The sequence below is a fragment of the Lissotriton vulgaris genome, chromosome 9 (genome assembly GCF_964263255.1).
Source record: "Lissotriton vulgaris chromosome 9, aLisVul1.2, whole genome shotgun sequence".
Lineage (NCBI taxonomy): Eukaryota > Metazoa > Chordata > Amphibia > Caudata > Salamandridae > Lissotriton > Lissotriton vulgaris.
In genome coordinates this window covers 72055035-72082443 of record NC_141697.1, presented here as the reverse complement: position 1 = coordinate 72082443, position 27409 = coordinate 72055035, and the positions used below count along the sequence as shown (strand labels likewise).

The following is a 27409-nucleotide window of genomic DNA, read 5'->3' as shown; positions in this document are numbered from 1 at the left end:
AAAACAGGAGCAATGGATAATGACGCCATATAACAGACGAAAACACACATAGCATTTTCAGTGCTGTATCCACTTATGGGGGAACAGCTACTATATCAACTGCGCGGCTGGTCTTGGTTGAGACATTTGGGAATGTGCTACAATACATGGTCAATATGCATCCATTCACTTGAGTGTGCAAACTGTAAACTATTAGGTGTAAAACTAAACAAATTCTATAAATGGCAATAGAGGCATTTAAGTTCTATTCAAATCGAGACACCAAGAGTGGAGCAGTAACATAGTGAAGATATGAAAGGAGGCTTAAAGCGGTCAACTGATGAATAACAAGACTGCATGGTGCTAACGTCTGATAATCAATGATTTAAGAATTTATCAGAAATGCTAATCACTGGCTGGTTTAGGAGTGTGGCTGAATAAGGGAGCTGATTGGTGGTGAAGAAGCATAGGTGATGTGGCTCGGGTGGCAGAGCCATGCGGATAATGCAGGACTTGTCGGTGGCCTTTGACACCGTCCCCCATGAGGGTTTGCTCGTCAGACTTCATGAGATCGGTCTGAGGGGGACAGTGCTTAGCTGGTTTAGATCATTCTTGGCTGGCCGCCGACAAACGGTCTGGGCCTCCTTTAGCTCTGCTGAGATGCCGCCTTTGGGAGTTGGAGTCCAGCAGGGCTCTGTGCTGAGCCCGACTCTCTTTAACATCTTTATGACCCCTCTGGCGGCATTGGCTGAGTCTTTCGGGGCCCAGATCGTATCCTATGCCGACGACACCCAGCTGCTCTTTACCTGTGGGAAAGGAGAGAATTTTGATGGAGACAGTATCCGTGAGTGCCTTGGGGCTGTTTTCGAATGGCTCCAACTGAACAGCCTCAAGTGCAACTCAGATAAATCGGAGGTACTCTTCTTCGGTGGTCAATCCGATCCGGACTGGCAGGTATGGTGGCCCGCTGACATGTCTCCTCCGGTGCGATCGTCTCAGCTGGCTAAGAATCTGGGGATCAAAATTGACAACAGCCTGACTTTAAGATCTCAGATCCTTGCCCTCACTGGCACCTGTTTTGGTCTCCTCCGAATGCTTCGGAAGTTTTTCCCTTTGCTATCTGAGGACCATAGGAGGACTACGGTACAGGCCTTAATCGGTTCAAGATTGGACTACTCCAACGTCCTATATCTTGGCCTGCCGGAATATCTCCTGCAACGGATGCAGGTGGTCCAGAATGCGGCAGCGCGTGCCATTTTTGGCCTGCACAGGCGAGTCAGAGTTTCTGGCTTGTTGCAGTCTCTTCATTGGCTGCCTATCCGGAAGCAGATAGTTTTCAAAGCCCTAACTCTTGCACACAAGGCCCTCTATGCCGCGGGGGCTAAATATCTTCAAAGGAGGCTTGCCTTCTATCGTCCGTCTCGATCTCTGAGATCAGAGTCGATGTTTCTTGCCATTGTTCCTCGTGTGAAGAAGGCCCGTATTGGAGGTCGCTCCTTTATGTCCCGGGCTCCACAGCTTTGGAACTCTCTGCCCCTGACACTGTGCAGTACCTCAAATTTGTTGGCCTTCAGGAAGGGCCAGAAAACTTGGCTTTTTGCCTCTTAGACTCCCTTTTTTTCTGCTTACTCCGTTTTCTTCTCATCTTTGTGTTGTGTTTGTCTTTTTCAGGCTGTCAATAAAGCGCCGGGACACTCTTTCGAGTAGCCGAGCGCTATAAAAGACACAAATAACATAACATAACAAGGCCATGTTGTAGAGGGCCAGATTGAAAAAATGACTGTGGTTGAGTGCTGAGGCTAAGGGATGTGAATATGGTTGAGTGATCGATTTAGAGAAAGGGTGCGAGTGAGGGAGCCGAGGGGTGGGAGTATGGCCTAGTGTGAAACTAAGTGATATGAAAGTGGTTGCGTGAGGGAGCAAAGATAGGTGAATGAGGTTCAGTGAATGAGCATCGGAATGCCACCAGGTTTCAGCGAAAGGCAAACTTTTACGACAATGAATAAAACGGGGCTTATGACTGATCAAGGGGCAGTGTGATTTGAAAGCAAATAATCTGGGCTAAGTGTTGAGAGTGTGGTTTAGTAAGTATCTGTGACTGACAGTTTGTTGCTATGCAGGGGCAAAGCACTAGATGTACCCACAACATTGCCATCCCTGTGAAAAGACCCACGTCCAGCCTCTTCCCTCACACACCTGTAGGATATTTATTTATTTATTTAAATGTATATAACAGCGCACACCTACCCCAAGGGGTTTCCCGGCGCCGACAGAAAACAACAGGAGGAGAAAGGAAACTATTGGCTGAAAAGCAAAGTTTTAATAGATCTGCAGAAAGACAGAAGGTCAGATTGTAAGCGGAGGGGCAATGGAAGCGAATTCCACAGAGTAGGACAGAGGTAGGAGAAAGAACGCCCTCCCATACAAGACAGTTTGACTCTCGGGACTTGGAACTTCGCTTGAGTAGAGGATCTGAGAGTGCGGGAAGGGGCATAAGGGGTGGCAAGTTGTTATACATAGTCGGGAGCCTTCGCATGCTTGATGCGGAACATGTACGTGAGGGCCTTGAACTTTACTCGATTCTCCACTGAAAGCCAGTGGAGATCGATCAATGACTTGGATGGTGAGACAGTTTTGGGAACTCGACAGAGTAATCTCGCGGCAGAGTTTTGTACTCGCTGCAGTTTGCGTGTTATTTCCTTGTTAATACCCAGATAAAGAATATTCCCGTAGTTCAGCCTGGACCTCACCAGGGCCTAGACCATGGTGCGCTGGGTGTGGACAGGGAGCATCCACACAATCTATCTTAACTATTTCAAAATGGTGAAGCAGGTGGCAGCAACCCTGGTAGCTTGCTGCCGCATGGAGAGAGAATCATCCATAATAAAGCCAAGGTTGCGCACCTGAATAGCCGGTTGAGGTAGCGTACCCATTTCTGGAGGCCAATGTTGTGGGCCCCAGAGACAGCGGTCCTTGTCAAGTATCAGAACCTCAGTTTTGTCGCCATTGAGTTTCAAAAAATTGGTGTTGATCCAGGTCATAACTTTACTGAGGCCAGCTCTAAGTGCTGAGGGCTCAGATTGTTTGTCGGATGACAGAGAAGAGGATCTGGGTGTCATCAGCGTATGAAACAAGCGACAGCCCAGATTCCTCCACTAATACTGCCAGCGGTCGGATGTAAATATTGAACAGCAGAGGGCTGAGAATTGATCCCTGGGAAACCCAGAATGGTAGGGGATGAGATTTGGATTTAGAGGTAGATGAAAAGACCTGCAAGGCGCTATCAAAAGGAATGAGCTAAGCCAGCTCAAGGCAGTCCCTGTGACTCCCGAGCATTGAAGGGCCTTAATGAGTACGGTATGAGAGACCGTGTCAAAGGCCGTGCTCAGGTCAAGAAGCACTAAGGCCATGGTCTTACCCTTGTCGATGTTGTGACGAAGTGCTTCTGTAACTCAGAGCAGAGTGGACTTGGTAGAATAGCTGGTCCTGAAGCCGGATTGGGTGGGGTGAAGCAGCCCATTCGTTTCAATAAATTTAGACAAATGACCATTAGTGTGTCTCTCAAGAATCTTAGAGAGAGTAGGTAAAAGAGAGATAGGGCGAAAATGAGAAGGAAGAGCAGGGTCCGCATTGTTTTTTTTTAACAGTGGGACCACCATAGCATGCTTTCAGCTTAGAGGAACGGTTGAACTCATTAAAGAAGTGTTAAGTAACTTGAGAACGTGGGGTGAGAGACGATGGGGCAATTTGTCACAGAACTGAGATGGGCAGTATGTCGCAGGGGGATCCAGATTTAATATGGCTGAGGTGATGCGTAAGTGCCTTCATGTCCAAAAGTGGCCAAGATTCAAAGGTGGGCACCGTTGCCAAATCTGTGAAATTATCAGGATCAGGGCAGTCAGCAGATACAGTAGGAGGGAGCAGGGAAACAGGGGTAGAGCTGTCCAATGAAGAATAAATAATCTCTACTTTATTCACAATAATTGCACAAGATCTTCGCATTGAGTAGAGTTAAGTATGAGAGAAGGTTGTGTGGTGGTTGAAACAGATATGTCCTTGACCATATTGAACAGAGTTTTGGGACAGTTTTTTGCCTGTAGAATAGATGCGGAAACATAATTAGCTCACGCAACTCGACAAAGGGAGTGGTAGGCCCGTTTACTAGTATTGTAGGCCAGTTTTGCTTCAGCTGAATAGTTCTTGCGCCACCGACGCTCCAAATTTTTGCATTTGGTTTTCTCTATCTTTAGTTCATCGGAGAATCAAGGACCTGGGAGCAGTGGTTGTTAAGCTTTCTAACAGTGGTGGGGAGACAGACATTGAGGGCCGTTTTAATCCATCTTTGAAAAGCTACTAGATCCGAAGTGGCATTATTATGATATATGGGGGGGTTTAAGGATAACAATGAATTAAACTTAGTAATGTCAAGCTTCGTCCAATTCCTGGAAGGAGTAGCGGAGATGTTGCAGTTAGTGGGTGCAAGGCAAGGGATCTACACTAGTATACCCGAAAGAGTGAAGTGCGGAGTTAAAGTAAGTTTAAAAGCAGCAGCTTCACAGTCGGGAATTAAGAAAGCATCTAAGTTACAGAAGAATTTAGTTTTAAAGATTATGGCAATCCCGCCACCCATCCTGACTTCTCTGTCCTTCCTCACAATGGAATAGTTAGGGGGCAGGGCACGTGCCAAATTAGGACCTGAGCAGTCGGTAAGCCATGTCTCCGTTAGGAAGATGGCATCCGCTTGTACGTCCATAAGAGGGTCAAAAATATCTGCCTGATGTTTGGGGAGGGAGCAACAATTTATGCTCAAAGAAGAAAATCTCTCAGAAGATTCTGACCTTTCTTTGAGGGTACAATGCATAGACTGGGGAGTTGTCATGTCAGGTTTAATGACTTTAACTGAATCATCAAGGTGGGCGTTAAAAGTAAAATTGCAGCCAGGGCAGGCACCAAAATTATCTGCTGTCTTGAGGCAGGTACACCAGGGATGAGGGTAGCAGTGAAGATCAAGCAGCTGGGTAGAAGTGTACTTTGAGGCCGGGGGCAGGGGTTTGGGCCCCGTGTCCCGGCCTGGCGTGGACGGGCGCAGACGGGCTTGCCTTTGGTGTGCCGTCGGCGCTCCCGCTGCGCGCGTCCGTTGCGCGCTAGCCTCATAGGGTGCTTTTAAAGGGCCCGCCTTGGGACGGGAACGCAAAGACTAGAGCGCCCCAAGATGGCGGCCGCGTATGGCCCAACCCAGAAGTGGGTTAAAAAAATGGAGTGCCGGGTTCCCCTGTGACCGACCCCCCACTCAAACAGTCCGCTCTTGACTGCGGTGGACCGGGGGGCCACAGGTAACACTGTGCAATTTCAAGCAGCAACAGAGGGTAAGGCGAAACTCCAAAAACACTCCCAGATCAGCCCTCCCTTGAACTCGCCCCCACTTCAAATTAAGAACATGTACAATGTTGCAAAGCCTGGCACAAAAAGGCTAAAACAATTAAAAGTGGTTTTAAAAAAGGAGAGCAGCAATTAAGAGAGATGATTAGCAGTGCTAAGTTGTTAAAACTGATTTTACATTGCTAGTTAGCTCCCTCCAATTCAGGTCTCTGTATCTGTTTGGACTTTGACAGTTTGTTTTGGCAATAACGAAACAGTAGTATATTTTTTCAAATTATTATGTACATGTTTTACCTTATGGAAAAATGTTACTTCACACTATAGTAACAGAACATTTTTAAATACTCTAGCTTTCTTGTAAAGTAGATTTATTTAGTTGTGGTGCTGCTTTAAATGAGGTTCTCACTTTCATGTTTGCAAGCCTTAACTGTTTCCAGGATATTTCCTGAGCTTAATTGTCATGTTTGGTTTTTACACTAATAGTAATGTTGAACCAAAGAGAATTTTGTAACTCAATGTGGTCTAAGATAATGTTGTGTCCCAGTGAGCACAACTTTTTAACGTAATTCAGAATCTTAGTATCACATTGTACATTTTATTTCAATTTTTCTCTCAAAACGATCCTGTATTCTGAGGAGTTGAAGTCTAAATATTATCTTATAACGGATTTTAAATATTCCACGTTTTGGGTTTCTGATGGCTAATGTGACTGTTACTACATGCCCCTCTGGCTCTGTAATGCTTAGAGGCACATAAGGCGATGTGCAAACAGGATGACGCCTGTCCAGTGGCTGATGCTTAAACGGAGGAGACCTAGAGCGAACGGAAAGCAGACTGCTATGGCGGTGGGCAGAGCAAGGGCTTCTCAGACTGCTGCACTTTGGATAGGTAGTACAGCATGTTGGCAGCTGCACGTCTTAGCTGAGATGATTTACAGCACCAGGGTCCGTATCATGAACCGCGCTTCGCAGAGCAGAACTCCTGTTTTGTTACATTTATGTGTCTGAATATAAAAATAGAACTCAGAATTTCTCCTTGTTAATGCAAGAATTTTGGACAAAGCAAGTCGGAGAGAGAGGGAATATCTGCTCATGGTTTGTGGCTTGTTCAGTCTAAAGTTCATGCATAACCCCAAAGAAACTCAGATGTATAAATGATCTTTACACACCTCCAGCGCAAATAAGCAGGCGCTGACTGGGATGATAGATTTATGGCAGAGTTGATGCACCTACTGGCGTGGCTGGTATGTTTCTATAGCACAGTACCAGCACTGCTCTGCATTGGCCGTTGGGTTAACGCTGATCAGCGCTGTTCTAAATGTAATGGGCCAGAGTGAGAACACCTTTTCTCTTGGCTGATTTACATTTCATGAGCACTGCCAGCCCTTCTGCAGGAGTCTGATAAATTTACATTAGGCAGAAGCAGCAATTTTCTGTAGTGCTCATGCAACTACATCTGTTTTTCAGGGAGAACAAAACATGACATTGTTTATTTAGCAGAGATCGCACAGAAGCCGCATCCACGCGCTTGTGCCTGTAAGCAATTCAGACAAAGCAACACATCAGGGTTATGGCTATGGGAGAAGACAGAAAATTATCGTTTTTATTGGTGCATGGATTTCGGGTTGGGGGGATCAGAAATCTCAAGTCTGCACATGCATGAGAGGTTTTTGAAACATTATAGACTCCGACCCATATAGAATAGCACTACGATCATCAGATAGAATCCTATGAGAAAAGCACTGGTAAATGCAGATTAGCTGCGACATTTTACTACTACTTTACGTCTGTCACCCACCCACTAACGCGACAGACCCAGCAAGCTGAACCTGACAACTGCCAGCTGCATGATGCAATTCAGCGGTGGAGTCATAAACTCTTCCTCTGTAATTGTAAAACGAAAAGTAAGACCGCAGCGGCAGCCACTCAGGAAATGATATCTGCAACACATTTCGAATAGATTACTGCTCTGACAAAACCGAAAATAAAAATGAAACCACTGCTGCTTCAGGGCAGCAACTGTTGCATATATTTAGTAAGGGTCCTTCCAAAACAAAAAGCAAAATTGCAAGTGCCGATCCTACTGCCAATGGAATGCATTTTCAAAATAAACGGGAAACAGCGGCAATGGCGCCGACCCACTAAAATTAACAGGCAGCGATTGGTGGGAGGTAGTGGTGGTGGGGATGGCACAAGGAATTTAAGTGACGGAAACGGGCACGAAAGTTCACTTTGTTAAAACAAGTTGCCGTGCACGTTGGCGTCGTGTTCTACAACCCACAAATGATTCAAATCTTTAACTCTCAATCTTGTATGTGGACGTCACCAGACAACCGAAGACATTACAAATATTGTTTTAAAAAACTGGGTCGCATGCAGTAAATTATTGAAGTTGTACTTTATGTCACGTCTGTAATCCTTTATATTGCTTGTGAACATCAAACTCGTGCCGCACTTTAAATTGCAAAACCGCACGTCAATCGCAGTGTGTGGTCTATTGTGTGTATCCGCATGGTGCTGTGAAGGAGCCCAGTCACCCAGAAGCTCATTTACATAGCACTCTGCACACGTAGCTTTCCCTCCAGGTATCGTTACCCTAGGGTATCGCCTAGTTTAAAGCAAGGTAAGAGACTTACTGGCACTAACCTGGCACCGAGGCCCTAGAACCTTCTGGAGCGGTTTACACGCGGAGCTGCACGATTCAACAGACATCACGCACTGTAGAATGTCCGACGTGGGAAAGGATGGGCGTGGGTTAGGTCACGGGTAGCCTGCCAGTTACCCAGGACAAGGTGAGTCAGAGACCCCCGGGGACATGGTCAGCTGGGCTGGTCACTACTGTGTTGGTGGGGGAACCTGCTGAAAAAACTGCCAGGGCACCGTCCCAGCTCCCCCGGGGCAGCCTTGTTGACTCACCTGGTCCGTGTAATTCCAGCCCTCACAGCAGAGAGACGAGCAGCTTCAGCAGCCGCTGAGAGCCCCGCGGGCTTTTCATAGCAACTTGTCCGATTTGGCAACTCATCTGTGACCGCTCACTGGCTTCCCTCTTGTCCTGGAAACGCTGTACAGCTTTTGATAACACTTTGGTTTTGGATGTGAACTCTGAAGGACGTGTTATGGGCAGATATTTAGTTGCTCCGCCGTGAAATGGATCCCAAAAAAAAAAAAAAAAATGCCCGCGAGTGGTTCGCGCCTGTGCGCCACTGTGAGCATATGTCTTCAATTATCACACCCGTGACGGCTGTGATATTTGAAGAAACAGGGTCTCTGGTGCGCGTAACAGACACCAATAGGCCATGGGCGGAGCTACGCGACCGCCCATGGCCTATTGCGTGTTTTATTTTAAAAGTACACGCAAGCGCAGGCCAATGAAAATGGACCTAGGAAATAACACGCACGAGCTACGTGAAGTTTCCAGGTCCCTTTTCAAAACCCCGGAGAAAAGTACTATGGCTGCGCGACCCTGCTGCGCAGTGTACGCTAGGCCGAGACCTAATAACCTCAAAAAGAGAGTCCTTAAAAATGAACTCCTTAAGGGTCTGCAATGGCACATGGATTATCTATGTTCTTTTCTAGTATTGGCCACTCAAAACAACTCACTGAGATAGATGAAATAATAAAAATGTGCACTTGCAATGGTAAAGAATATAAAAAAATGTAAACAAACCCTAAATAGGTACCATTATGCGAGTGCATTTCTCCTAGCAATTCATCATCCTCAAAAGAAGTTGATAGATTCAACAAGCAACTCATAGAAGCACATAATCAAATACACAACAATTGTTAAAAGTGAGGTATATAATCAAACCTAATTGCATACCTTATTCAGGAGATATGAACAAAATTAAAATGTCAACATGACATGAAATAGAGACATTATCAGCTTATGATGGCAATTTTTTCCTTAAAAAATATTTATGATACTAAATAAAAACATATCAATGAATGTCATTTTATAACAGTATCACTTTCTGTTTGCAAGGGCGCCCCTCAAAGTTCACAACTGCAGTACAGATGTCAATAGTGACTAATGAAGGTGTCCCAGTACCTTCGCGATAGGTACTGGGACACTACTTTTTTAATAGTGGGAGCAAAAATCGTGCTCTTTTTGGTTTGTAAAGTGCACAAAATAATACAATATGCAGGGTGCTTTGGACAAATTAATCACAAGGACAGCAAAAGCTTGACTTGGAGAAGCTACCAAAAAGAGCACTGTGCCTAACCGAAACCTTGCAAGATGAAATCTTTATTGTGGATTCATGATAAAATCTAAATAAAATTGTATGTGGTTGGTCAGAGGACAAACCTCAACTCGACTCCGCATTCCATGGTAAATCTGGGGTTGCGATAAGGATTACTAGCCCTAGCAAAAAAGCCAATTTAATAAGGTCATTTGCTTTAGGGGTCATGTTTTGGGTTTTTTCGAAAAGATCACAAACCAATCTCAAAATACATCCATTTCAGATGGTGAAACCAGGGGATCTTCTCAGTATTAGAGAAAGCAAGGCAATCCCTGATAATGGCTCTCGAAAAAGCTAAATCCTCTGACAGACAAATCTTTACCCAAAACACAAGGGGGAGAGGCCAAAGTGGTCCTAAATATGTTCAGGACCTAATTTGGAGTGACAGAATGTTATAGGCACTTTTGGGTACCATCAAAAGTCATCTAATAAAGTTACTCTCTATGACTTGAAGCTTGTTACTCCTGCTGTACCCATACACTCCTGCCCCATAGGTAGCAATGGAAAGGCGTTTTGCTTTATAAAGAGTTAACAATTCTTTTACCGGTTTCTGTCCCAATTTTGCTGCAACCCGAAGAGCATCAGAGGCCCTAGTTGCCTGCTGCGCTCTTAAAGTCAGAGGGTCCCTTGACAATTGTGTATTAGATAGATTACACAAATAATTTTTTTCCATCTCTTTTTCCTGCATCAAAAAAAGATTTAGATTTTGTAGATTTGGGGCCACATACCATAATATACGATTTCTTAAAATTGACATTTAAATCAAGAAATACCATAAAATCTGTAAAAGCATCAAGGAATTTGAGGGCTTATAGGAGTCCTTGCCAAGAGGACGCTATTGTCTGCATACGAGTGGAACAGGACAAAATTGCTACCCATCCTTGGGAAATCTAGATTTCTCTACAATAAAAATGCCTCAAGCCCATTTGTAGATATGAGAAATAAAAAATGTGCTAGGATACAGCCTTGTCGGATACCTCTGTTGAAAAAATTGACAGTTTTTTTTTCTCACTTACTGCAGTTGAATTATTACCCGATTGTCTAGGAGTTGAAATACTACAGTATGCATATTGTCCCAAGAACTGCACTAACGGAAGGACCTGTCCCCGTGCAGAACCACTTTTTGTACAACAGAAGAACAGGACCTTCCTCAATGTGTAGCATCTTGGTGCAGATGTCCCTTTCAAGCATTTACTTTTCTGTTAAGGCTATGATCTTCTGCACAGTATGCCTAGGCTACAAGTGCATGTTCTGCTTTTTATCTTCAAAAATCGTTTTCATAATCACTTGTTGACTGCAGCCATTCACAGCTGGATGAACAATTTACGTAACACCCCCATGTCCCTCAAAGACATCAGATCTCAGTTAGTTTTATACTTGTCGTACGCCTGAAACCAGCCCACCCCTTAAATTGTATTAATGATAACCGGCCATTTCCAGAAGGCCCTTTTTCTTGCAACAAATGCCATTTTTCAGCCAGTCACATAATTCACGCTGAACCTACGATCTCAAAGGCAGACAATGTAAATAAAGGACTACAATGCCTATTATTAAATGTACGCTCAATGCCCAAACATCAACTTCAGATTTGGGATTTACTCCATACATCTCAGCCAGATCTGTGTTTTCTCACGGAAACGTGGCTCAAACCCCATACAACCCCCGCTATTACGTTAGGAATTCCTGCAGGGTATAAGTTTTTAAACATGGATCGACCCATTAAGACAGGAGGCGGGCTGGCCATTATATATAAGGAACATCTGAAAGTTACCATACTAGAGAAAAAATGTAGTTCCACACTAGAAATTATAACTTTCCGAATCAATCTCTCTACTAAAATCGCAAAGAAAGGAGCACTTATATATTGCCCACCTGGACCATGCGCAGGGTTTTCCCTGGCCCTCATTGAACTGCTAGCCCCCTACCTCAGAGCCAAAGAAGACTTTGTTCTCCTAGGAGATTTTAATATACATGCAGACAACCCTGAACTCACGGAAACAAAATCTCTGCTCACAGATATGTCCACGTTAGGCCTAGAACTTCAGAATTCCGGTCCAACTCATGAGGGGGGACACTTTTTAGATCTACTCTTCTCGAACTGTCCCACCATTCCCTGTAAAACCTCCGCCCAATTGGATTGGACAGATCACTACCTAGTAGATTTTGACCTCCCCATAACAAATAAACGGCCATCCGAAATAACTCTCCCTCCAGTATGGAGGCGCCAGTGGCACAAAGTCACAACAGAAGGACTGCAAAATATCTGGAAAAAACCTAAACTCCAGGAAACAGATACAGTAGAAGACACTCTACGTAAATTTAACGACTCTCTTATAGAGGCAATAAACAAGCTAGCCCCGCTGAAATTGCACAAACAATTCCCTGCACACAAACAGGAGAAATGGTACACAGAGTCATTAAGAACCGAGAAACAAGGGTGTAGAAGACTAGAAAAGAAATGGAGGAGATTACACCTCGAAGAGGACAAGAAAGCTTACCTAGAAGCCCAAACAAGGTATTATAAAAACATCAGAAGAGCCCGCAAGGATAGTCTGGCCCAACAATTGATAGAGGCAGGAAATTCCTCGAAGGAATTATACAAGATACTGGAATCTTTTGTAAAACCCTCAGCGTGTGGGAGTGTGGATGATTTTTCACTGCCACTATGCAATGAGATATCCCTGTTTTTTGAGAGCAAAATCAACATCATATACGACAAAATCTTGAAAACCACTAGTATCAACTGTGGTAACTCAGTCCCAGCTACACCGCAACAAAACAATGTATCTTTACTTTCTTTTCCCCCAATCTCTAACACTGATCTCCCATTTCTAATCAGCCACATAAAATCAGGCTCCCCTAATGACCTCATACCAGCTAAAATGATGGCCCCTCTAAACTCCTTCCTAGGCCCATCTATTCAAACCATCGTAAATCAATCCCTTAGAGAAGGACAGGTACCATCTGAATGGAAACAAGCTGTGGTCAATCCCATCCGGAAAAATACCACACTTCCCTGGTCTGATTTATCAAACCTTAGACCCATCTCCCTCCTACCCTACCTCAGTAAAATCACCGAGAAGCATGTTAATACCCATCTGTCAGCATACATCGAGGCAGCGGAGGGCCTGGACCTATCCCAATCTGGTTTCAGGCCCAATCACAGCACTGAATTAGCCCTCCTATCCGTGACCGATAACATCAGGATGTCACTGGATAGGGGGGACTCAGTGATTTTAGTGCTGTTAGATTTGTCCGCTGCCTTCGACACGGTTTCACATGCACTTTTTCTCGAAAGACTGAGTGATGTGGGGGTGGGAGGAACGGCTCTATCGTGGCTGCAAACAGTGGCGTCATTAGGGTTGGTGACACCCGGTGCGGGTAACTCATGGTGTCACCCCTTCACGACTTACTGCATTGAAGTACACAGGAACATCCCCAGGGTTCATTAACATGAATTTAAATGAATAAAACGAATTTCGTCGCACGCCCTGTATCGCAAAATGCGATGCAGGGTGCGCTACGAAATTCATTTTATTAATTCAATTGTTTACTTACCTTCAATTATCCATATTCCGGTTTTTAGCACCCCCACCCTGCCCCTCCCCTGCCCCGCCTCTCCGCCTCTCCGAAACTCCCTCCACGGGCCGTGGGTGGTGTCACCCGATGTGGTCCGCACACCCCTAGTGACGCCACTGGGCCCAGCAAGAGAAAGAGAAGGACACCTCTGGTCGTTGATAAAAGGGAAGTAATGGGCGCCCATCTGCCTCCAGAAAGGCCACTCAGGTGGCCACTGGCGGTATCCGAACAAAGCAGAAACCACCCAAATCGGCCCACCAGACTGCTCAAAAAAGCAGCCCACAGCTGGAACTGGGCACCGGCCCCTCGGGCATTGCCAATCTGACCCCGGTTAGCATGAACACCACCCTTTCACATCAACATCTAATGTAATTTTTGTTTTTGGTCAATCTAAAGTGATTTGCATGCAGGTGGTGGATGCAGTACCTTAACCCTCTATCTGAAGATTACTTGTTGTGTTTTGGGCCTTGTTCAAGCGCTACCTAGTGAATCAATAGGTGTTTCTATCTCAAGCAGATGCTTTTCTTTTTCACACAGCGACTGGGACAATGGAGGGGGGCATCTAGCAGTCTCCCCAGGGTCAAGTTCTCCTCAAAACACTTTTTTCGTAGAGTGAAAATTAAAACAAAGGTAACTAGTAAAACGGTCTACCAAATGCAAGGCATAACTGCATCAACTTGCTCCCCAGCTCTATATGTTTAGGTTCAATATACATGATCACGAAGTTTTGTGGAAAATGTTTTTCTTTGCCGCTTGCCTAAAAATAAATAGTTACTGCACTTCATTTCAAAGCTCAGCATCGTTTTGTAGAGGACGCAGGCTTACAAGATGTGTTTGAGGTAAACTTAATAGCTGGGTATATCCAGCGTCAATCAAGAGGGCAAGACAAATACTTTGACAGTTATATTTCCCAAGACCCTGAAATACACAAGCCACATTGAAGGTGCCTAGCAGTAGCACGCAAATCAAAGAATAAACGTGCGAGGGGAAAAAAGTACGAGGCTGCAGAGCTGTGTTACACAGCATAACCTTGGTGTCACCCCATGTGGGTGGTGTCACCCGGTGCGGTCCGCACCCCCCACACCCCCATAGTGACGCCACTGGCTGCAAAGCTTCCTATCCGGCCGTATGCAAGGTGTCAAACTGGGCTCCCATTCTTCAACCTCTAGGGTGTTAACTAAGGGAGTACCACAGGGCTTGTGTCTCAGCCCCATGCTTTTTAATATTTATGTGGCTCCTTTAGCAAATCTGATAAGATCACACGGATTCTCTCCGGTGTCATACGCTGATGACACCCAGCTCCTGTTTCCCTTTCAAACCCTTACACCGGCAATTCAGTCAGCCTTTGCAGATGGGATGAGAGCAGTGGCGCATTGGATGGCCCAGAATTTCCTCCAATGCAATGTGTCCAAAACCGAGGTCATGCTGTTTGGGGGAGCGACTCTTCTATGGTCCCCAGATTGGTGGCCCCTGGAACTAGGCCCTGTCCCCAACCCCAAGCCAATAGCAAAAAACCTAGGCGTCAAACTAGACCAGGCGCTTCTGCTTAAGGAGCACACCACTCAAGTGGCAGGTGCCTGCCTCCACGTGGTGGGGCTACTGCGGCGCGTCTTTCCATTTCTGCCAGACCATCACAGGAAAACTCTCATACAAACCCTTATAATAAGCAGAATGGATTATTGCAACGGACTATATTTATCGGCAAATGAGGAACAGCTGGACAAACTTCAGGTTGTCCAAAATACGGCAGCTAGACTGGCTCTCAATGCCCCTCCCAGAACACCGTCCCGTCCTTTGCTTTGCCAACTCCACTGGTTGCCAATAAAGCAGCGTATCAAGTTTAAAATCTGTACTATGATACATAGATGCCTGTTTGGAACTAGCCCAAAATATTTAAAAGAAAAATTTGTCCCATACACTCCCGGACGTACACTACGCTCAAGCAATCATCAGCTGCTACAGGTCCCAAAGATAAGAAGAGCTAGACAAGGTGGTCGAGCCCTGTCTTACAAAGGACCTATTCTTTAGAACTCCCTACCCACTGAACTCAAACAGAGTAGTAATCTTGAATCTTTCAGGAAAAAACTTAAAACTCATCTTTTCACCCTGCCATAAATTGCTGAACCTCCCTCCAAAGCCTGAATCATATAATACACTGTCCAGTTTTTAAGCAACAGCGCAGAGATATCCCTTCGGGAATTGACTCAGGCGCTTAACAAGCAAATAAATAAATAAATAAATCTCATTGTTGAATTTAGAACAAATTGAATATATTGCATATCGACATTGGACTGGATAGGTTTCCTACCCATCCAAACACTGTGATTCCAGGCAAATCACTCCTTCAGGAGTACTTGCGTTTATGAGATGGGGTTTATTTTCATCAGCATTAGTTGAAAGGGCTCCCTCGGGACGCTTTACCAACTGTGTGCTGTAATGACAACAGGAATTAGGGGTCTGTCTGTTTCGGTCCAATATAGGTTGTCTAGCTGAGCCTCAATGCGTTCTAAACATTCGAAGAGGGGATGCAATTGCTCCAGTAAGATGTCATAGTTTGTTACAAAACTTCTTGATATGGAATAAGCCATCCTCTGTAGGATCTCCAACCCTGGTTTGTCGGGGTTGGGGGGAGGCATCATTTCTTGCACTTAACCATCAGTACTTGGTGTGACAAAAGAGCCACAGAAATGGATGAAGCCAAGGGACTGTCCACTATGTCAACAATATTGTCTTGATGAGCATGGTGATAAAGTAACTGCTGCCCTTCACCAATGCCTGTATCGCCAGTATTTACTTTGCCATTACAGGATAGTTCACTGTAGCAAGCTGGCTCTCTACATAGTGCACCAAAACGAGGTACAGTGTGCAGAGAGTCCAGGCAACCCTCATTGGCTTACAGAGGCACAAGTAACAAATCCAAATGCTCTCTTTTGTGGTAGTGTGGGCGAGCAGTTGAGGCTCATCAGAGGGTAGTGCTAAGCATTTGTTGTACTCACAGGAAATACATGAGACACACACACTCGAGAATGAATCAAAGACTAATTTAGAAAAATAACAAATATATTTATATGAATTTCAACACCAAGACCTTTGGGCTCAAGTAAGTACTTTGAAATTTTGATGTTTACAGGTAAGTAAAATGTTCACTTAAAAACGTCTTTACACCGCAGTGCTTTCCAATAGGGAAATAACAGCATAGTGCATACAGTTAATTGCAATAGGTTTCTGGGGGTCCTCTTCCGGACTTAACGTGCCAAGGAACCACCAGCTAATGTCTTTACCTGCTCTGGAGCAATAGTGCTGGTCGGGTTGATGCTTTGCATGCTACACCAAAGTAGAAAGGGGGGGGGGGGGGGGGGGCAGGGGGTGTACCTAGAAAAAGGCTGCAGAGGGGCACAAGTCTGTTAGCTCCCACCTGGGGGTTCGGTTTGTGAATAACCCGGGAGCAAGGAAGCATAGTCGGTTCTCAGAGACCCGGGCAGGGGCGCTCAGGTGCAGAGCGTTCAGGTGGGTTTGGATTGTGCATCGTGAGCACTGACGGTTGTCGGTCTCTCTAGATGATGAGACAAAAATCAGGACATCTGAGCCACTCTCTAAGTGGGTCTCTGATGTGCTGACATTCCTCAAGGGCTGCTTGGTTTTGGAGTCGCTGGAGTCTGGATTGGACTCAAACAGGCTTTGGTTGCTGCCCCCAGGTTGCTGTCCCCAGGTATTGGTGCTGTGCAGCTCCGGTTGGTCCTTGTGTCTTCTCACTTGGTGGGGAGATGGACCTGACCTCCTGGAGACAACTACCTCTTACTGGGCAGCTGCTGTGTTGGTGGAACCAGGGGACAGCAGAACGGTAGACTGGACTTCATAAATTGGTGCCTGCAGGTGAGTAGCTCCTTTACTCTAAGGGAGATTGCTAACAATTTGTGAAGTGCTGGCAGCCCACCGGGATTCTTGGCAGATGTACAGCGGTAGGACGAGTTGGTGTGTCACTATTGTCAGGACAGGTGCAGGCAGGCAGAGTTTGGTGCCACAAAGTCCACAGCTGGTTGTGAGTTTTTGCTTTCTTTGCTCTGCTTTGTCCTCCATTTCTTGTTTCCTTTGAATCTGAGTATTTGGTGTTGGGGTGCCACCAAAACACTCAATTTAGGGGCGCTAAGGGGATGTAAGGTAGTAGCCAATGGACTACTTACCTTTAGGGTGGCTACACCCCTATACAACCACTTCCTTTGGGGAGTGGGCACAACCATTACCCAGCGTATATGATTTGACAAAAAAACAAGATGGGGGGAATTCTAATGTTAATGTTCTCTTCAGGTAACCCACCTTAGGGGTGTAACTAACTTGATAGTGAACACGCCTCCTTATTAGCTAATTTTTACACCAGTCCTGGTGCCAAATGGGCCCTGGGCAGGAAGTGACATACTCCCTGTCTGGGGGAAGCAGGTTCACATACCAAAATCAGCAGAGGCCTCTGAAGCCTCTTGCCTTGATATGCTGATTGCTAGCCATGCTGCTTGGAGGAGGTGACCACACCTCCGGAGGAGCTGGTATTTTCCTGACCTCAGATAGGGTGAGCTCTCGCCTGCAGGGGGTCAGAAACCTGTCTGTGGTGACAGGATGGTCTACACTTGTCAGCCAGTACACTAGAGGTTAGTTTTCAGGGGCACCTCTAAGGTGCCCTTTGGGGGTGTGTGTTTTAATAAATCCACTACTGGCTCCAGTATGGATTTATAAAGACAAGGTGTTTGATGCCTGTGAGAAAGTGCCTTCTTTCTTGCATGGTATGCCCCACTTTTTGCTGAATTGCTGATCTGCTTTGACTGAGTGTGCCCTGTGCTTCTGCCAAACAGGTACCCATGGCCTTTGTTCCTTCCCTAAAACTGCATGAAGCTTAAACCCAATTGGCATCTCTGGCCACCTGTCAGCCCCTGGTAAATGGTACCCAGGGCACTGTGACCAGAGAAGGCCCCTAAGGGCTGCAGCACTTATTGTGCCACCCTTAGAGGCCCAGTGCCTTGACACACACACACTCTGCCTTTGCAGGCTGCATGTCCTGGTACAGAACAAAACAGTCGACATGGCACACACCCTGTGTGCCATGCCCACAATACACTGCCCTGGCATACCTCAGTCACCACTCTATTAGCTGGGTGCCCTGTGCCAGTAGTGTGGGTACAGGTGCATGAGCCCAGTACCCCTACAGTACCCAGGCCCATTTGTGGGCACTGTAAGTGCAGTGCTGCCATTAAGAGTATATGGTGCTGGGAGGTCATCATCACGAACTCCACAGCAGTATGATGGCTCCACTGAAGACTGAGAAGTTTGGTATCAAGCTTCTCAGCACATTAAACCCACACTGATGCCAGTGTGGGATTTAATGTTCAGTTCAGTTCAGATTAGCTTTATTCGATTTTGGTTTGAAATCATAAAAGCAGCAACAATACATAAATAGATACCTTAACATTTCATTACAAAGGTAATATCAATTATTAAAACAGGAATAAATAAGTATGACGGATCAGCTAATCAATATAAAACATTTCATTATCAAGTAGAACAACTCTAAAAACAAAAAGGGCCATGCATACAGTGCCACAAAATAGCTTACGGTTCAGGGAAGGAACATCAGGCAAACCTATGTCAGCAGTTTTCTTAATAATTGCATACTACCGTGTCAATTAAGCTAGTACTCATGAGTGGCCTCTTTGTAGTTGGTTCTCAGAAAATACAATTTTTAAACAGTGGTTCAAATCTATTAGAGGCCAGAAGGTTAGTGGCGCTAGGTGCACAAGATCCCCTTCCCCAGGAGTTGTATTTCTTTGCCGTTGATCTTAGTAACGGGATGTGTGGGATGCTCGGGTAGAAGTCATGCAAGTCCCAAATGCAATAGGGGCCATCTCCTTCTTTGGGCTGGCAAGATCGTAAGTGGGGGACGATGTTCCTATTCTTAAATGTAATTAACACCAGGTCCCCAGAGATGTCTTTGGGCAGCGTACCTAACTACCCCACCCTCCTGGCGCTCAGGATTCCATCATCTAGATCAGGTGGCAAAGGTCTGTTGTTCTGTAGCCAAACAATAACCTTATTTAGCAGGTCCTGATGTGTTTCGTGTTTTCCCTGGCTAAGTGCAGGAACCCCAGAGAGGACAGTCACATATGGGGCGGCTTCAGGAGGTAAGTTAATACGTGGCATTCTGGCCACTATGTAATTTATTAACGCAGGTTTTAATGCCACTTTAGGGCCTGTTGCGGTGGGTGTATTAAGAGGTAGTAATTGAGTTTGGACATTCTTACGTGTAATTGACTTAAACTTTTCAGGGGTAATGGGAGCATTAGGGCAAATAGGTATTACCATCTTATTGGTTGGTGGAGAATTCCTTTTAATTATTTTCTCAATGCTAGTCAGCCTGTCCCCCAGGTCATTAATTTTTATTACCAAAGGTGATATGACAGATAGTAACAGTTGCTCGAGCTGAGCCAGTAAAGTCAGTTGGGAGGACGATACAGGGTCATCTATTGTATCCACAGCCATATCCGCCATTGATGTGATTGGGTTAGAGGGGGATGATGTAGGGCTGGTGCACAAATTTTGGATTTTTGGTTGGTTCTCATTGACATTTTCCCCGTCATGCTTCCTTTTAATGTTGAGACCTCGAGGCAGTGCATTGGCTTGAGTTTTGTCTTTCTTTAAAGGTAAGGATAGGTCCCGCGGGTGCCGTTTGAATTGCCAGAGTTACTGCCCATAATAGGGGGGGGTGGAGGGGGGGGGGGGGGGGGTAATGCATCCGGGACATACTTGGTGTCACACAGGACATCGAGCTCCTCCCAGATGGACATGTTTTGTATACAATACGCCAAAGAGCGGCAATAAGCAGTACAGTGCAAGTCAGTAAGTAAAGTGCGTCTCTATACCTCCTCCTATGGAAGAATCAGGTGGGGTGGCCCGTCCCGTCCTCTTCTGGCCGTAGAGGGCCCGCCCTTTGCCCGGCGCCGCCCGCTTGTCCCACGTAGCGTTCCACAGCTTTGTAGCGCCGCCGGGCGCAGGCTTCCTCGTGACTGGTGCGCCTGGGACAGCTGGAGCACCTGGGAGCTGGAGTCTTCTGCCGTTTCCCTCACGGCAATGCGAGTGGTGACATTCGGAGCCCCGCAGCCGTTTCCCTCACAGCTGAAGCTTGTGCGTCAGGGTCCGGGATAGAGCAAGGTCCGGTAAGTTTAATGTAAAATGCACGGCAGAGGGCATCTTAGAGATGCCCCCTGAAACTAACCAACGACCAGCGTCCTGACTGAGAGGCTGCTTAGGCTACCACACAGCAGACATGTTGCTGGACCCCTGGGTCGAGAGGGCCTGCAACAATGCACATCCTGGGGCGACGTGCTATGCCTCCTCCCCCAGGATGGGCAGGGGAAGCTTCAAAGGCATGCAGCATTTATAAGCTTTCCCAGACCACCTGCTGTACTCACAATTGGCCCTGCCGGTTCTGACCCCCATTCTGGCGGGAAGATCTGCAGGAAAACCAAAGTGAGAGAAGGGGGTGTGCCAGCCTCTGCCAATCCCACCACTCAGGTGGGGGAGGCGAGGTGATGCACAACTCCGGGCTCTCGCCATCTTGAGGATGGGGAGCCCTACCCAATCAGGAATAGGCTCCCACTGGCTGGAGAGTGGCAGGATAGGGGGTGTACCCACCCCAGGGAAGGGACCCATTGGTCACTGACCTTTACCTAATTTCTAATTTAAAATATTTCTAGAGCGCAGCGTACACCTTGCGGTTTCTTGGCGCTGGGGGGATTGGCTGCTGAGGGAAAGAGACCAGAAGAAAGGAAAAGAGAAAGTATTGAGAGAGTTTAAGAAGGGAAAGCCTGGCTGAAGAGGAACGTTTTCAGATCTTACCTACCTGTAACGCCCCTAAATTTAGTATTTAGGGGCACCCTGAACCTTCCTTCCGCAAATCCAGATTCCGAAACTACAAAGAAGAAGTAGAAGAAAGAAGACCAGCCGTGCAGCTGCTAACAAGAGGACACCAACTGACTTGGCCCCAGCCCTACAGGGCTGTCGACCCTCGAACCTGCTCCTGCTAAATCCCGGCGTCTCCAGTGGTCAGCAACCTTGAAAACCCCGGAGGACCTGACTGCCTTGCTCATCTAAAGACTGGGACTCCCACGAGCAGTGGGTCTGCTCAAACAGCAACAACCCCTGGTGCCAGCCAGGAACCGCGAATCCAGCACACACTGCACCAGCCGAGCCCGGCCTGTGCCTGAGTGAAAAAAGACCACGAGGATGTCCCCCCGGCGACTGTGACCAAGAATCCAGCACCCAAGGACCCTCCTCGACGCTCCTGATGACGCCTGCAGCCTCACAACTATGGACCCCTCCAACTGCGACCAGCAGAGGGTAAGATTTCCAGACACCAAAAGACACCCCTGCACCTGGCGACCCACGGCCCCCTGTGCCCAACTCCTGGGTGTCTAACCAACCTATAGCTTCTTAACTTACCCCTCGAAGTGGTGTTCGCACCTGAAGAATCTCTGTCCCCGAGTTGCAGCCTTTGTTCGTCTTGCAGCTTTCCCATTGAAAACCATTGGGGGCCCGACGGCCCAAAAGCACCCTGCACCCAGCCGCCAGAATGCCACTGGAAGTGCAGCATCTATTCTACTTCCCCACTTTCCCTGTGTAAGGGACCAGGAGCTCAGCTCCCACAGCCGTGTTGCCTGCCTGCTAGCAGCCACCAACCAAAGGCCCCCTACCTGCCATAGGCTAACATTGGGCCTACTCTCTCTGCACCCGGCTGCCCCTGAGGGTGCAACTACTGTACCTACCTGAACCTGGGAGACCCCCGAGTCTATCCCCAGAACCTTAATTCTGCCAGTTGAGAACTTACCTGAAAGCTGATAACATACATTTTCTCCATAGGGTAACATTGACTGGTTTTCACTTAAAAGAATTTCTAAGTGTCGAGTTTTGAAACTTTGAAATATTCACTAAGAAGCATTTACAATGCAATGGTTTCGCCTTTGGAAAAGTTAGAGCTATTGGCATTGTAAATGACAAATTTTGTATTTATGTGTTGGTTTTGAAAACGGATAAATAAACGGCATTGTCATTTACATTGCCATTAGCTTAATCTCTCGCAAATGTGAGACCTATTGTACCCTACGGACGAGCTCAGCAGACAGCAATTACTACCACACACCCAGAGCCACACACGCACACCCAGAGCCACACACACACACACACACACCCATACCCAGCCACACACACCCAGAGCCACACACACACACACACACACACCCACCCACCCACCCACCCACACACACACACACACCCACCCACCCACCCACCCACCCAGAGCCACACACCCACTTTGCTCTTCTGAAATGTTGGCATGTATGGTAGTGAGCTGTGTGTGGTGTAGTGTGTGTGGTGAACGCCGGGCGAAACCTAAAAACCATAATCCTTCAGTGCAGTAAGTGATGACAGTGAAGGCCCAGCCAATGGAAGCCCAGAGAAAGAACAGCGATCATACAGAATGTAATTCAGGGTAGTAGTGAACCTGCTACGTTAAACGATGTTTTAGTGAGAGGCAGGCTATTCAAAGAGCACCTTAAGGACGACCAACACCCACACATTGGAAACGCAGAAAGGTGAGGCAGCAAAATAGTGCCAACCTAACACTGCTAATACATCAAGACACAAACATTGCATTCTAGATGTAAGCTTTTCATAGCGATAAAAATTAGAAATGTATTACATTTTTAGAAAACAATACCCATCTGGCAGTGACTGTAACCAACTATAAATCTAGAAGTCAGCATAGGTACTTAAGGCATAACACATCACACTGAAGCCATTACTATTGTGTTGTTGATTTTGCATAATTTAAAACACACTTTGGTAACGAAATAGAGGGAGAGCTGGTGCGCAAGTACATATACGAATAAATGGCGAGGTTTGATAAAAAAAATCCTGAAGTAAAACACGCATAGGTTACATTTGCAACCTCCACACTGAAGTCACCCATTCACATTTTTCTCACTGCATACGGTTTTCAGCATCTTCATGAACCCCATTCTCTCGGGGTTCCAATTCCTTTATTGAGTAATAAGGCGGAGGGTGGTGGGGTGGTGGAGGGTTGGCATCCTTATATCTTTTAAACCTTTCATTTTCTTGCTCTGGGTCAGATGACAAATGAGCACTGGTCCCCTAAAATGGGTGCCGACGTCACCATCTGCCCAGTTGATACACGGAGTTAATTGCCTTGCAGTACGAAATCACGTGTATTTTCTATATCGATTAAATCCATACGTTACTTACAATCTTTATTCCCAGCCATATATGCACAAAGACACAGATGCTTACCCCAACCAGTGCTTTAAGTGGGCCGGGTCCTGCCAGTGAGCAGCACCAGCAGTTCTAAAAAGAAGGTGTCGAGATGGGTGAGTCCCTACGGGGGCTCTTCATTTGTACCCTCAGGGTGTAAAAAACCGACAAAAAAACCTTAACTCTGCAATAGTACAACCCGTCACTGCCTTTGATGTAAGGTCAAGGAGCCTCGTTTTTTAGTTTTATATAGCGCAATCTTGGAGCTCTGTACATAAGCACCAGTTACATACACAAGAACATATTCATTTTTTAACCACATGACGTCATGCTCAAACCTGTTTTCTCAGCTCGAAGGTCAGCTGCTCATGACTTATGCTACAACCTCTCCTACAAATGCAGGTAGCATTTTCATTACTCTATACAACGACGTGAGAGTTGGTGTGTATTTTTGTTATGCAACTTATACCCATTGACAAAGCCAATAGTCCCGGCTTGCGGCTTCTTGTAGGTGTAATGTTCCTTTTTGTGTTATACACACCCGGATGAATGGACAGAAGCAGCAAAGTAACAGTCGGGCACCGGATTTGCAGCTTGTGTTTTAAGCCACGCCCTTAAATATAGCGGCCACGTCCATTTGAGACACCCCCAGTTTTTTCAACTCACTTAAAACCCTGCTCATAACTAAGGTCCATAGAAAGGGTAAAGGTGGGCTAGCCAGGCTAAAAATTCGAACTTTCTAAGCCGTGATACCTTCTATTGGCTAAGCTTAAATTAAAGTAAATATCTCGAAGAAGCCGTATCATAAACTCATCCTCCGTTAGATCACCTGACAGAAAGGCATGAAAATTGAGTATCTTGCAGGCTTGCAATAAAATGCAGGACACTTGCCTCCACCCGCTTCAAAATGTATTCTTGAATTTCAATTGAAGTTTTATACATTGTGGACCAGGCGTTCGCTGACGTCATGGACATTTACACATGTGAAGAGAATCCCCAATTGTACTGAGGCCAGAAAGGGAATTTACTACTGATGGTTGCTAGAAATAACACAAATCTCTCTTTCCCGACAGACGCCGACCCACAGCCACTCCCGTCTAAGTGTACGTTTACCTGTTCTGAAAGTGTGTTGTGTGGAGAGGCTGTGGCGGAGTGTGGACTGTTAGTCGGGTTGTAACAAGGAGACAAGCGCCTGAAAATGAAATATGCGCCGGGCAGGAGCGTCTTTCAAAGTTTTTTTTTTTTTTTTTTTAATGCAGGATTTATATAGCGCGAGATCGACCCGAAGTTATTGGAGGGCTTTACAAGAGCACCTGTTACGTTACACAAGGCCACCTTTCACTTTAAGCGCTTTGGTCGTAGAAAGAAGCGGTGCTGAGAGGCAAAGTCGTCAATCGTATTTTATACCATCACTGCCTCTAAAGTAGCACCCACCGATCATCTTCTAACAGTTTTTTTCTGGACCCGTCCCGTTGTACACTGTAAATTATACTAATCGTAATCATCGCGATACAAAGGAAGTTATAGTGACATTTTCTGTGTCCAGATATATTAATTGTCATTGGTGCAGGAAATGTGTGTAATCAGGTCCGGGGCGCTGGCAGATGTTACACCATGTAAACTCTATGTAGCACAACAACTAACAGCGGGAGGGGAGGGGAGCACTCACCAGGACTTCTTCCGGCATGTAAACTCACTTACCAGCCTCAGAAAGGTTGCGTAATTTTTAAGGAAGCTTCAAAGGATTGAGTAAAAACTTCCCACACCCCTAAACAAATAGCGCCCTGGTTTTGCTTCACTTCTTTGATTTTGTGCCAACCCGACTTTTTACCTCGAGGGCTGTTGACGTCACCAGATTACCAAGGCGTCAGCGGATTTTTTTTTGCCAGAGCAGCATAACAAGCACCTACGGACACACGGACAGCGGGAGGGGGGGGCGGAACGGACAGCGGGATGGGCGGCGGGAACACGAACAGCGGGAGGGGCGGCAGGAACGGGCACACAGACAGCGGGAGGGGGGGGCAGGAACGGGCACACTGACAGCGGGAGGGGGGCGGGAAAGGACAGCGGGACATCGCGCAACCCACCCCTGCAAAGGACACTTCCGAAATGGTGGAAAACAAAGCTGTAAAAAAAATAAAATAAATAAACACCGCCCACTGCCACACGACGATCGCAAGGGGGCGGGATGAGTAAAAATGGCCGGAACGCCCACGAATCTGCTCCGGCAATGACGGACGGATCTCTCTTCCAATGGCTAGCCTCCATTTATGGAGCTAGCCAATGGAAGAGAAGGCGGGACCAAAGCCAGTATTGTTCTAACATTAGATTTCGCCTGCGCGAACGCTGCTGTGCAGAGGACGCCAGGCGAAACCTAAAAATCATCCGATCAACGAAAACAACATTACTCACCTGTTACCAGGAGAGATCCCAATGCTAGATCTTGGTGCCCAGCACTGACCCTAAAAAGTAATTACAACTGTGATTTTCCGATAACTTTATTTTCCTCCATAGGATAACATTGCCTGTTTTTTACCAGAAATTCTACTAAGTGTCGATTTTTGCAACTTTGAAATATTCCTTAAAAAATCGCATGCTTAACAAAAACGATTTCTTTAAACTGTTTACTGGAAATGCACCAGGGCTGAATTCAGGATCCAGCCCGGAGTAAGAAAAACATATGTAAAGTAATTGATATTGCATTTACTCAAAATTCCTATTGAGCCCAATGTTATTATTGTGTTAAGATTGTGTTGCATATTGCAACAACTGTATCTATTGCACTGAAAAGTCTGTTGCTATTTGAAAGTATTCAACTGTAGCATCTCAATCTGGGAAAGTATTTGTGGTTCTAAAATAAAACAACAATATATTTTTATATACAAAACAATTGGCCTAGAGTTCAGTTCTTGAGTGTGTGAAACCATTTGCTGAGTGTGTGACCTTCTTCTCGCTTCCGCCTGACCTGACTTCCTGGATTTTTTGTCAGCGCTGGGACGCTCTTGGGCAGCCATGCGCTTTAAAAATCTCATTCCATTCCATTCCATTCCAAATACTTTACACTGTCCTCTGATACTGCCTTACTGCTCGACCAAGCTACCACTTTAGGGAGTAAGGTTATATCTAACTTTAACCTCTGCCAAACCTCTGGGGACTGTGGACTCTGTGCACACTGTTCGTGTGTATTTAACAAGGACCCCCTGAAAGTATGAATCGTATAATTCCTAGGTCAGGGAAAACAATGTATATGCAAAGTAACAACCCAGGCAATCAATTTTTATTTTCAAAAACCCTATTAATAAAGGGTAATAAACAAATAGCTACAACTAAAATACATCATTTTTTATTTAATAGTTAAAACAATAAACATTTCATTCACATATCACAAAATTAAAAATCACAAAGGTATCAACAGTTAAAAATTAGTAAGCAGTAGACAGTAAATTCTTTATCTATAATAGATGAGTGGCGAAATTATATGACTACGCGCGTTTCGGCGGCCAGCGCCTTCTTCCTGGAGTAGCCACGTAATATCTATAAAAATAAAGATGCATATCATTTCAATTTCACACATATAAACAATTCAATAAAAAAGAGATCTAACATCTAAAACTTTGTCTTTTAGTAGCTAAAGCATACATGGTTTTAAGAAGCAATCCAATTTACATTTTCCTCTATTCTTGTCATTTCCTTGTACTATTCCAGATGGGGGATGGAATGATTCAAAACAGATGGGTGGGAAAGTCGATATAGATATCTGTCAATTCCAGTATGGCCAATGAATTTCTCTGAGGTTCATATGTTCAATATATACTGTTACGGGATTACATGCAGGCAGTTGTTCCTTCAGATCCAAAAAAGAAGTTCTGTATTTGTTCAAGAAATACAGAAATGGATATAAAATAAAAGAATATGTATAAAATTAAC

At 45.8% G+C, this 27409-nt stretch overlaps 1 protein-coding gene across 3 annotated transcripts in view; it reads right to left on the bottom strand.

Moving 5' to 3' along the window:
• PCNX1 (pecanex 1) overlaps positions 1 to 27409 on the bottom strand; it is a 580339-nt gene that overhangs the window by 89482 nt on the left and 463448 nt on the right. The gene's annotated exons all lie outside the window — the stretch shown is intronic.